We start from the raw sequence: 12,879 nt of genomic DNA, 5'->3' as shown, positions 1-12,879 counted from the left end.
TTATGGGCCATATACCCAGGCCAGGGTCCAAAGCCCAATATAGGACACGGTACGGGGGCCGTACAATAGCCCCCCCTTGATTCGCTCCCCATTCCCGGGGGTGAATCAAGGATCACAGGGGGTAGATACCCATCTGGGAAGTCGAAGGGTCAGTGCTCGGCCGTTGATGGGCGCATTAATGCGTGTCTCAAAAGACGCGTTTGGAGTTAACTGACGGCCTGTCCGTCATTACTGTCTGACGGTTCGTGAACCGAGGTGTTACGCTTGTGGCAGTTGAAGCGATGGTCCGCGTGTTTTCCTGCCAGTGGATTATTTAATACTTCTCATTTTACTCCCCACGCTTATAAATAGTCCCTCTAGTCACTGACTCTCACTTTCGCATTCCTCATTTTACAATATCTTACTCTGCCGAGCATCCCTCCTTCGTGGTTCACCCTCTGGCCCAGAACACACTTCCTCCTTAGAGCCCACAGTAAGTTCCTTTCCATCTTCTTACTTTTTCTGTTTAGCCAGTTCAGTCTATTCTTTGATAATCATAGCATTTCTTTTCTTGATTTTCTTTAAAAAAAAAAAAAAACACTTGCTTTGAAAAATGAGTTACTCTCACCTCCTTTCTTCCGAACATGCTTTGGCTAGATTTAGGGAAGCATATAATGTCCCTAGTGACGTAGACATTGCCTACTGCAATATGGGCGATATCGACATCCAGAGGCGCCGTGGTGAAAACACGGTGTTCTTTCCCTTGATGGCCATTCTAGAGGGTGGGCTTAGGTTCCCGGTTGACCCTCTAATTCTGAGTATCCTTAGATTTTACGGCCTTTGTCCCGACCAACTCCCTCCCAACTTTTACCGGGTAGTGAGTTGCGTGAGTAGGCTGAACCAGTTGTACGGGTTGCAACTAAATCACTATGACATTAATCAGATGTATAGTCTGTGCGGCAATATCGAGTCCGACTATTATATAAAGACTAGGGATGTGAGGGTACGGCTTATTTCATGCCTACCAGATTCAAATCGTAACTCGGCAAAAGATTTCGTTCGGGTGAGCGGCAATTGGTTTGCCGAGGAGGTCCCCTGTGCGTTTTCGCCGCGCGACGTTGGTCGGTGACTAGCCTTTATTTACTTTGGTCTCTTTTGATTTTGGTCNTGTCGGTGCTGAGATCGTGATTTTTGAGTTGGAGAAGAAGAAGGAAGAAGGAAGAAGGAAGTAGAAAGTGGGGTCTTTGGTTTTTTAGTGCAAGAACTTGAGATCCCTCAGAAAATCGAGTTTTTAAGATATGATTTGTTAGCAATATCGAGTCTAACAATATCAAGATATTAGTTTCCTAAATAGTTTGAAAACTATGTTAACTATCAAAATTGTTTGAAAATGGTGTTATTTTCTCTTTCCACTTTCTATGCTTTGTCTTCTTCTTTTTTCTTTTTCTTTTTTTTTTTTTACTCCTATCAATAAAACCTCTATTGCTTTCCTCATCCTTTTTAGGAAGATATTCACCAAGAGTTGAAAATTGTTCTTTTTTTACTCTATATGTATTGCTTTTTTTTTTTTTTTTTGGTTCATACAAAGTGCGGGTTCATTATTTCTTCTATCCATCTAAATTGATTTTTTTTTTTATTTAAATTTGTTCTACGTGTTTATGTCAAGTTCTTAACTTCTACCGTTATTTTTTGTTTTATCACCACAAGTGAAAAAAGTAATACAACGTTTTTGGTAATTAAGATTTAAAATTCAATTACCTACTGTGATGCTAAATTCAGATGCCAAGGTTAATGATTTGATAAATGAGGAGATTATGCATGATCAAAGAGTACAATAGTTGGGGAAAATTTTTTGGCCTGAAGAAGCAGAGATTATTAAACAGATCCCTTTAAGTTAGAGGAAGCCTAAGAATAAGCTGATCTGGGCAGGCACAAAAGATGGCTGTTACACAATATGCACAAATTTTTATTTTTATTTATTATTATTATTATTTTTTTTTTTTGAGAAGGATGTGTTAAGACCTTAACTTTATAAGATAAATGTTGCCTTTACAAATCACGTTGCAAATCAATTAGGTAAGCATTAGAAAGTAGAGAGAGAAAAAGGAGACACGTAAATATTTAATAAGGAAAGAGATAATAAGGATGCTATTAATTAGGTACGCATGTAATGATGTAAAGAATGATGATGTTTTTTTTTGACCGTTAGATCTTTTGGAAATCTAAGACTTAAAAAATGTGTAACTTTTGTGGAGTTACAGCACAAGAGTTACACCTGGTATAACTTCAAAAGAGTTACACATTTTTTAAACCATTGATTTCTGTTAGATTTAATGGTTAAAAAAGACTAATGTCATGTCATTAAATCATTAAATTCTCTTTCTAAAAATAAACAAAAAGTCATTATCCTCTCTCTCTCTCTCTCTCTCTCTCTCTCTCACACACACACACACACACACACACACACACACATCTACCTAGACCTCTATGAACTCCACCAATGGATGCACATAACTCACAGTCCCAATAGAAGCTCTTCCTCTCATAACCCAAAATAAAAAAAGGTGTTCCAAGGTTCCATATATACATTGTAATGGTGTTCCTATGAGAACTAGATAACACCTTAACCTTTTCAGCCTAAAAACCTAAACACCAGTACCTAATTCCTTGTTTCTTAAATTTACTCTAATTTTCCTATAAGTGGCGGTTATTGAAGACCCAAAAGATGTAAAGGAACAGTCAATTTCTTAAAGGCAGTCTGTCTGGAAATATGAAGGATGGAATTTAGACATACAAGATGGTACCACAATGGTTATAACAATCATGATGAAGAGGCAAATTACGTTCTAACTGGTTACATGTACAATGATTATTCAGAATTATTTGGCAAAAATTTGAAGCCCAATTGTTTATTTGTGAACCACCTGATGGATTACAAGATTGAAAAAGGCTAGGAAAAATAAATTAAATTTAAGAAATTAAAAAAGCCAATTCCATGTTATTATTTTTTTTTTCTTTTTTTATTTGGGTTATGGGAGGAGCTTTATTTGGGACTAAGTCATGTTTGTCGACTGGAGGAGTTCATGGGGTCCAGGCAGATGAGAGAGAGAGAGAGAAAAGACAATGGTCTAGGGTAAAAGAATTTAATGACTTTTTGTTTATTTTTAGAAGAGAATCTAATGACTTAATGACATAACACTAGTCTTTTTTTAACCATTAAATCTAATGGAAATCAATGGTTTAAAAAATGTGTAACTTAAACTCATCTTTTATATATATATATATATATATTCCTTCATTTGATTTGATTATGTTAACAATGAGGAGACACAAACTTTATTTTTCATTTATTAGTTTGAATAAGGCTAGAGATACAAATATTTTTACAAAAAATTTTACAAACTGTTAATGTGATGAGTAGTTATTGGTAAATGAAAAAGTATTGTTAATGGTGGGTCTAGATAAAAAGCAATACGAAATTAACCACATCAACAATTTGTAAAAATATTGTAAAATAGTTTATGATTGTAGCATTACTCTTATTAGTTTATCAATCTCTGGCAAATTCTTGTTAATAAATGGTGAAATTTCGTTTTTTATTCTATGATTGATTCTTAAAGATGAAGTATTGATTCCACCTTTGATAAGAGCTTGAGAGTGCATTGTTCATAAGGCTCTTTTTTTTTTCTTTTTTTTTGGGGGGGGGGGGGGTTTGCTAAAAGGAAATTACAAATTTACAAACATAAAACATTCCCACACCATAGAGACACGTACAACTAAAAGCCCTTTCAAGTTACAACACTAGGTACTAGGTAGGATGAGAGCTACTTGGTTCCCATCCCCTATTGAGTATTTACCCACACACCAAAAAGAAAAAAGAAAAAAAAAAGGATAATTACAGTAAACTACCTGAGATTAGGCTCGTTTGCGCTTTGCCTACTCGTGGTTCAAAACTTATTACTTTGCCCACCTGTACTTTAATCTGTTACCCCCGTTACCCACCTCTGTTAAAATTAGGGGTAAAAATGTATTTTACTTTCACTTTTATATCTCTCTCCTCTAAAAACAAAAAATAACAGAGAAAACTCAAACAAACATGATCAAAGAGGGGTTTTGTAGCTTGGGTTCAAGAACACATTGCTCTTGGTATATACAGTCTTAAGCCAATCAATCCGAATAAAATTTTCATATTCGCACAAATCTTAAAAACATTTACAAAAATCCTACACTTGAAAGTGTTGTACTCTAATTTCACAAAAATCCTTTCAATCATTCACAAAAATCATACACGGCTTCGTTCTCTCTCAAATCTCAAACCAAAACCAAAGCAAACCCCTCTTCAAAACTCAGACCCACCACACCTAGCAACACAAACACAAACCCACTACACCCACAGCAAAGAAAATAAGATAGCAGAGAGAGAGAGGTGGATCGAAGTCACAATCGCTGGAGATGGAACCGTCTGAGTCAATGTAGTCGCTGAGTTGCAGTCGCAGGGATTTGAAGAATGCTGGGTTGAAGGGTTTGGCGAACAAAACACCTCCATATTTCAATTTAAATGTTCGTACTTTAGGGAAAGGACCTACATGGCTGCCCAAGATCGACACAGATGATCAAAAAGATCTTTTATTTATATGATTGTTTAATTTCAGCTTAAAAGATCTCTATTGTTTTATTTTGGCCTTTAGCCACATGTAGAACGAAGATTGGACAGCATAAACTCATAGTAGATTGGTCCAAATAACCATGGGTATGGAATAATGGTTTTGATAAGCCCATGGACAGGTGGGTCTCTTCAAGATTTCTTGGTGTTAAAGTTTAGTTTAGGTGCAGGGTGGCTAGAAGCGGATATACTTTTAAGGCTAACTTCAAAGTAGTTGGAGGTGCATAAGCCGAGGCATGTAACTTTAAGTAGCTGGAGGTCCATGGAGGTTAGAGATGAGAGAGAGAGAGAGAGAGAGAGATGACATGGTTGTTGTTGCATAGAGACACAAAACCCCATATTCCAAGCTCTTTCATGTTAGAAAAATTCAAATCCTAACTTTTTGATTCATGTTATGTTGTATATTTGGTTGTAAAAGATTGTTGTTCTATTCTACAAGCAAAGGCCAAAGGTGCGTAATCAAGATGGGTAACGAATTGAAGTACAGGTGGGCAAAGTGATAAGTTTTGAACCATGGGTTTACTGTAATTATCCAAAAAAAAAAAAAAAAGAAGAGGAGATGGGTAACTGTTGTTACATACTCTCTTGGCACACAATCAATATATACACAAAATTTGCATTAAAGTTGTGACTACTGTAGAATTATTGATTGATTTTATGATGTATTTAGTGCAAATTCTACTTGTACAAACTGACCAGATCCTATCCTTAGCTGACTACAAATATTTATGATTTGCATTAAAGTGGAAAACCCATTTTAATTGACAGTAGAACAAGAAGAAAAGCTTGAGATTACATATATGTCGTTCATGGGACCATTCTAATATTGAAAGTAAAGCTTGAGACTAGAAGTCTAGAAGTTGCAACTTGCAACATGTATAATATATCGTTTAAGATTAAGGGGGTGATTATGTAGTACACAGTCTTTTTATGGTACACAGTCCTTTTATATGTCATGCATGTACCTACCTATCTAACCTTCATCTATTATTTTAGAATACATATCAAATGCAAAATATTTTATTAATTATTAATATTAGCTAAGTATTAAAAACAATGAAAAATGTGTAACTTCACTATAAAAAAGAAAAAAAAAAAAAGCATAGTCATGAGGGAAACCTATTCTAATATTTAAAGCAAGCATAGTCTATGGAATCCAACTCCATTGATAGAGTTGTTGCCCATTTTAGTCTCTTTGATAGAACTAAGAACTAATCAAAAGTATAGACATTTCTTTGTGAGCTACTAATTTTTGGAGTTGGCTCAAATCCTAGTCCTATGTGTTAATAGACATTGACCAAAGGGTTTTATGAGTTGAAATTGAGCAAAGTGAAGCTCGCAAAGTCACTCATGACCAATTAATTAGAGTTTGTTTTGCACCTCACTGTGGGTATTTTGAGAATTTGGATTGCATAGGACAGGGCCGGTCCCTGGGTAAGGCCACTTAGGTCATTGCTTAGGCCCAAAATAGGCTCAAAATTTTTAATTAATAGTTTTTTTGAAAAAAAAAAAAAAAAGAAAGAAAAATTGGTGAGTTTCCTCTCTCCAAGAAGGCCTCCAAAATTGTGTGACAATAAAATTCAACTAATTTGAAATTCAAAATTGTTTAATAAAAGTAAAATTATTTGTGTACAAAATTATCATTAGTAATTAATTTCCAGTAATGATTTGAAATCTCAATTTTTTGTCTCTTTCTCACATAGTAAATCAACAATTTTAGTCATCTAGTCTTTCACAAGACCTCTCTCTCTTCCCCCACCCCCCCCCCCCCCCCCCCCTCCCAAAGAAGGCCCCAAGGGCCCCCGACACTTTTGGCAAATTGAGATTGTTTGGCGATTATATTATGAAATGAAGTTATAGTACCTTTAATTGTTAGGTGACAATTTTAAAGAGAAATCTATACTAGAAATATCACCTGGCTATGAAAAACTTAAGAAACAATGAGAGAAGAATAGAAAAGTTTAATTGAATTTCATATAAGATCTCTTAATAAATCTGTTTATTAGGTTTATAACATAAGATAAGTTGATATGAAATCTCACAAATTAATAAATAAAAAGAGTTAGAATATAATGAAAAATAACCACGGAAAAGATAGTTTTTTAAAACTAAAGTTTTTTTTTTTTTTTTTTTTGAGAAGGAATTTAAAACTAAAGTTGATAGGTCATATATATAAATATAAAAGCACTATTATAATCTTATCATATAGTGGACATAATCACATAGGCACACGGCTGAAGCATGTAAATTCTTACGTTGATTTCTCTCTTCTCTCATCTTCAATCTTTGCATAAACTGAGTTTTCATAGCACTAATGGATGACCATTACCCACTAAAAGACAATTCCCTTTGTTAATGTTAAGTCCTTGCAGCCACACAACTTTCATCCATATCCACAAAGAATTGCCTTTGGCTTTGACTACTGGGAATGGGATCCCTCTTGAGAAAGTTTTCCAGGTATACCCAGATTTTAACATAGCTGGCCTCATGCTAGCCCAATTTTGCAACGAGAACCTTATTGATATCCTTCATCCTCCGAAAACCCAATCATCCGTTTCTCCTTACTCTTAGAACGCTCATCCCAATATTCAAATGACACAAAATTGTCAATACACAACCAGAAACCTTCCTTCGTAGGCCATCCAGTTTGTTGCAAACTAAAATAGAATCTTGAAAAATAACATATTGTTTTCTGAAATAGTAGCTAGCACTGATTTGATCACTGAAGTTATTGCCACTTAAGATAATAATTTTACCTTCCAACCACTTATCCTTAAATCATTCATCACCCTCAGAGAATGAAGTTAGGATTGGAGTTGAAGATGTACGCCTTTAAATCAGCAATTAATGACTAGAAAACAACTAATTTGATTATCTACATCACTTCAAAAAGATGGATAGCGACCACCGCGTAGTGTGGCATAGTAGTAGAAATTCTCATATTGCTTCAGATGATGTTTGGCAAGAGTTGAGCGGTTTGAGTAATGGTGCTCTAGGAAGTACGGATACTTTGTTTAGGGTGTTGTACTTGTGTCGTATTCGTGTCATATTAATGTTTTTAGAAATTACTCGTGTTACAGTACCATGTCTGTGTCTGTGTTTCTTAAGTGGCGCTTCAATGAATGTATTGTGCCCATAATAATAGCCCCATCAAGACCCTAATGGTACACATCAAGGTACTACCCCCATTGCCATCAATCACATAGTATGGGATCAATAAGCCTATACCGAAGGCCCCATTTTCTATTCAAGAAGAAAGAAGAAGAATGGGCAGCGCTTTTAATTCAATTTTTTTCTTACCATCAACATGCAACCATATATCTAACCCAAATCATTGTATTATGTAGTACATGTCTAAATCATTTGAAATACTGAAACAACAGTAACAAGCTTATATATTATACTAGTCCTCTCAAACACTGCTAAGAAGCTGAAGAAAACGGGATCGTTTTGTAGAAAGAAGAAATCGGTTAAGGTAGTTAAGAAGAGAAATATTAAAGCACGTGGTTCTCACATGACACAAAGATTAGTTAATAAAGGCCAATCAGATGCAGACACATGTAAGGGAGGCCTCAACTAATCCTAATCTCTGTAACAAACTCCTTGATCCACGGATCAATTAGTTAAACACGTGCAGTAGTTAGTTTTTCTGTTTTGATCTTTTTCTTCTTTTATGCTCAGCTTGTACATAAAAAAGTAGAGCTCCTTGTATTCATTTCATTACCTTTTTCATTCAATAACAAACACTCTTCTAGTTACTCTTTTCCTCTAGAGAGAGGGAGTTTTTGCATTGAGTGTGAAAGTTTTACAAACACAAAAAGGCTAGAATTCGGCCTGTTTGCAATAGTGTGAGGAAAAACTCTAGCAGGAAAAAACAACACACAAAAATACAACTTTTAATCAAGGGAATAATTGGGTTCATTTACTTGAAGCACTGGCAACCAAAAGAGGCTTGCCCTTGAAAGGTTTTTGATCTTCAATCATCTGATTCACATGTTCCTTTTGGTGTTTATCTGTGATACAACCTTCTTCCAGTTGTATAGTTCCATGTCATATCACTCATCAAGCAGAAATTGTGGTATTTCAGGCCCACGGAAAAGCCATAGTCCCTTCACCTTGAGTGCTAGGTCCATCCTTTAAAGAAAACCGCCAACCTTGTTTAGCGTTGCAAAGGAAAGAGTGTTCTCGTCATTGTACTTGTAATCATAGAACCAGAGAGAGTATCCCTCAGGATCATACATGTCCCAGAATCCTGAAACAAACATGAAATAAGGATGAAGAGAAAAAATTTCATACAACAAGTGTCATAAATAGAGAACAAGATCATATGGAACAAATGGTGGATTCAAAGGTTTTAAAATAATAAGGATGGCCAAAGTAGTTGAACTGAATGTTTAAAACTTATACTACCAATACTAGCGTATAAGCCAGTCAATTTTTCTCAAGACTACGAAGAAACAAAGAAGGCTTTGAAACAATTGGATGAAAGGGTGTGTTCAATAGACGCAAAGCTAGAAGATTTGTTTACTATGTGAGAAACTTTGGATAAAAAATCTTGATAGGATGACAACTTATCAAGAACTACGAGAAATTATAAATTAGACCCAAGTTTATCCCCACCCTATGTGGAAAACATTGCACATGTTATCCCCTCAAAATCTGATAGATATGGCCTTGCCAATTTGCTGCCACAGCAACCTCAATTAGGTAATGGTTCAATGCCTCAAGGTGTGGTATAATATATAAAGGAGACATAAACTCAGTCTTATGATTCAACACTAGTCCAACTTCAAGAACAACCAAAGGAATGCATCACAAGGACAATAGTGACCACAAAGGAGTGAGATGAGCAAAAGGTTGATAATGGAAAAGTCAAGACCAAGAAAGATATTGATGTTAAGTTGAAAAGTCTTCCAAACATTGATTTTATTATTCCAAATGAATTTACCAATACGGGGAGAAAGAAATATTACTTAATCCTACTGCTTACAAAGATGATTGAAGCATTGGTACAAGTGTCAAATTGAAAGGTTCATATATTTTAACACTTTAAAACTTGGGAACAAGTTTTTTTCCAACTAGTGGAGAATGATGAAACCATGGAAGATTGATTTGATTTGTTACTACTTCGCAAATTTGGTCATTCAAGATTCATTTTATAAGGTCCACATGGGAAGTCCAATTGAAGTGAAAGTTGTGTGCTTTTAAAGGTCTAGTTAAGTAGTTTTACACGTCCAAGGGTTAAAACAATTTCTTATTTGGTTTTTTAGGTGTTTTTTATTTTATTTTTTTATTTATAAATAATTTATGGTGAATTTTGTATCCTTGGGTAAAACTATAATTTCCGCAATTCTTGCTATTAAGGGTATTTGGTATTGAGGTACATTTGTCTTTTTCTTTTCTCCCTTTCTCTTTTCTCTTCATTTAACTGTTCATACAACCCTTGAACACCATAAAATCATCTCTTTTCCTTCTTCCTTACAACCTCAAACCAAGCTATTCCTTTTACCTATCAAAACCGTAAAACTCCCCACTGTTACATTTACCAAGTAGCCATCAAATAACTAATCAAAACTACCTTTAACTCCTAACACAACCCATAACCCTTTCTCTGACAAATTCTAAACCCTAGATCCACAACTACAAATACTAAACCACCACAAGAACATGCAAACAAATCCCCCCAATTAATTTGTCCTACAAAAATTGCCAACTAAAACCCCCTTTTAACTCCACAAAGGCTTATTGGAGTAAGATTCATCTTACATTGACCAGAGATTTGCTACTCAACTTAACGATCCACAGAGGCTTATTGCAGCAAGGTTCATAAGTCTGTTTTAACTTAAATTTCTCCTATCTACCCTTCCTCCATCCTTAAATTTTATCTTTATAGCAAAAGAACAACTGAAATCAATCTTATTATTCATCAAAAAAAAAAAAAAAAAAACCCACAAAAAGAAAAGAAAATCATATATATAATACTCTGCAGCACAACTGCTTTTGGTTTGCTGGGACTGCACTGAATAAGTGCACAAGAAACACTAATGATAATATCCCATGGCAAACATCTTCATTTGTTCATGTTAGACCCTTATACCGCCCTACCACTTCGATTCATCCCACAGGATTTATTCAAAAAAAAAAATTCATTAATTTGCCAACCCAAAAAAAAAAGAAGGAAAAGCTGCAAGAGTTTATAAATTGCTTTCAGAAGTAAAAAAATAGGTCAAATTTTACCTACATAACTCATTAACTTATTTAAATAACACACATGAACGCTAAATTATTTGAATTCTACGTAGTTGGTTGAGGAACTCCTGTCCCAAAACTTAAGGATTGTTATTACTAATTAGCCAGTTGATTTATATATGCCTAATCAAATTTCAGCTGCACCAACATTCACTGCAATAGATTGACTGAATGATTCAATGATTTGTGTCACCATTTTATACAGTAGACAAGAATTTGCATAAAGCAGTGAACCTAAATTTCTTTAATTTTTAGGCTACAATAGCATAATAACACTACCATTAAATATTCACTCTGTTACTCCAACATGTAATTTCTCCAATAATTTACAGCATACCATCTCAAAAGCTAGACTTTGAGGAAGAGTCATAGCACATCAACTAATGGTACTAACAAATTATTTTTTTTAAATGCCCAAAAATCAAAATAAGAGAAATAAACCTGCCGTGATAAATGTGTGTGTTGGTCGACGGTGAAGTAATTGATGCCGGAGTTTTGTATTTCCGCCGGACGATGATGCCACCGGTGCCTCCGTGAGTGGAAGAAGTTAGAGAGAGAGAGAGAGAGTTGAAAAAGAATTGAAGGGAGGAAGGGAGTAATGAATGCGTTAAGAATAAAAAGGATAACGTCTCAACTCTCAAGTCAACTGCCCGTCTGCCATTTCCATTAGCTTAATCCAAAAAAACAAAAAATCATAAACACTATTTTAACAAATAATGTTTTAACTGTTTCTAAAAAAAAAAAGTTTTAACAAAGGGTTGAAGTTACAAATATTTACAAGCTTATGTCTCAGTCCACCACTTATAGTAACTATTTACAGTCGGTCCATATTAACCGTTTATAAAAAAAATTATAAGTCTAATATTTTTCTTAATTTTTTAAAAATAATTTGATTATTACAGCTTAGGAATTTAAATTCTAAATATTTAAGTTGAAAATACTAAAAAAATACTAATTAGTTGAGATACAATACTCTTTCCAAGATACTTTAAAGTCACCAATAATAATAATAAGAAGTAGAAGAAGAAGAAAATACAAATTAGAGGAATACACGTGGTCAAGAAAAAGACAAAGTTGAAATACATGGGACCAATATTTTATTTTTATATAATTGAATTTAAAATTAATTCTATAATTCATCACAAAAAAAATTAATTCTATAATTTAAGAGTATAATAGATTAAATGGTGTGATTTCAAATGTAAAAAAATTAAACTCCAACTTTTCAAAGGGTAATAATTTTTGGTAAATAGAAGCTAGAAAAAAATGTACAGGCCTCTTAATTAAAAAATAATTTTCCCTTTAGTAATAATAAAATAACAACATGTTGTACAATGAAGTCTTTTAATCCCAAAATTTTTCAAGTCACCTCCTTTGTAATAGTAACTAGTCGCTAATTCGTACTATGCACGAAAACATACCTATTTGTGAGGTAGACTAAAATAATTTTATAAACATTTAAGTAATTATACCATTGCATGATTTGTTCTTGTATGACTTCAATTTGTATTACAATTTGATGAAAAAACTATTGCTTGAACATGCAATGGCTTACAAAAAATTTGGCTCATACCTTTACTCGAATTAAAAAAAAAAAATATATATATATATATATATTGAGGTTTGCATTGCTTTTATAGTAACTATTGCTTGAACATGCAATGGCTTACAAAAAATTTGGCTCATACCTTTACTCGAATTAAAAAAAAAAAATATATATATATATATATATTGAGGTTTGCATTGCTTTTATAGTGTTCATGATTAATTTCGCAAATTTTGAGATAAATTATCAACGTTTGAGTTTGAGTTTAAGTTGAACTTGTTAGAGAAATAGAGTTTTACTCCTTGTTAAATTTGAATTAAACAAAAATAATTTTGTTTTAAAAAATGATAATGATGAGTTTGAATTTAAGTTGGACTTATTAGAAAAATAGGGTTTCACTCCTTGTTAAATTTGAACTAAACAAAAATAATTTTATTTAAAT

The sequence above is a fragment of the Quercus suber genome, unplaced genomic scaffold, assembly GCF_002906115.3.
Source record: "Quercus suber isolate HL8 unplaced genomic scaffold, Cork oak 2.0 scaffold_394, whole genome shotgun sequence".
NCBI classification, from domain to species: Eukaryota; Viridiplantae; Streptophyta; class Magnoliopsida; order Fagales; family Fagaceae; genus Quercus; species Quercus suber.
The sequence above is the reverse complement of the archived record's forward strand: the minus strand, read 5'-3'. Positions refer to the sequence as shown.